This window comes from Cynoglossus semilaevis, chromosome Z, assembly GCF_000523025.1.
Source record: "Cynoglossus semilaevis isolate Cse_v1.0 chromosome Z, Cse_v1.0, whole genome shotgun sequence".
Classification (NCBI taxonomy): domain Eukaryota; kingdom Metazoa; phylum Chordata; class Actinopteri; order Pleuronectiformes; family Cynoglossidae; genus Cynoglossus; species Cynoglossus semilaevis.
In genome coordinates, this window is record NC_024328.1 from 15,111,130 (window position 1) to 15,111,737 (window position 608).

The following is a 608-nucleotide window of genomic DNA, read 5'->3' on the forward strand; positions in this document are numbered from 1 at the left end:
GGGAGTCTACCGAAACCAAAACAACAACAGAACAGCCTCCTCCCTCAGGGACAGCGAGTGTGAGAGACGACCAGTATGAAACTGAAATGCCTGTTTTGTCCTGAAGGAACACTAAAGCATCATAACAACAAAGACTCCTGGGAGATTGTTGACAGACTACAGTATGATTTTGTATATAATATATAAATACATATATATATAAATATATTTTTTTCATCATCACACGACTAATGTGACACAAATAAGACAAGAGCCTAAACATGGAAGAGAAATAAAAAATTATGGTGTGTAAAAATGTATTCTTGACAATGAACGCATCTCCTGAAACAGTAAAAAAAGGGCCCCACATTTATTGGGCTACATACTGTACACTGAGATACAGTATATAATATCAACAGAACTCAAGTAGACAAGAGGGCACTCATGAGCAAAAACATCTCCAAACAGTTTTTTATCCAGTATAAGAATTCGTGAAAGAATTCCCCTACTATCTGTGCTTAGCTGAACCCTCTACACTCGACGCCACCCCCAGAGGATCTCCCCACAGGTTAATGAGCTCAAACATGAGCTGATTAATAAGAGCCAAAAGACAGGAAAGAGAGGGGAGA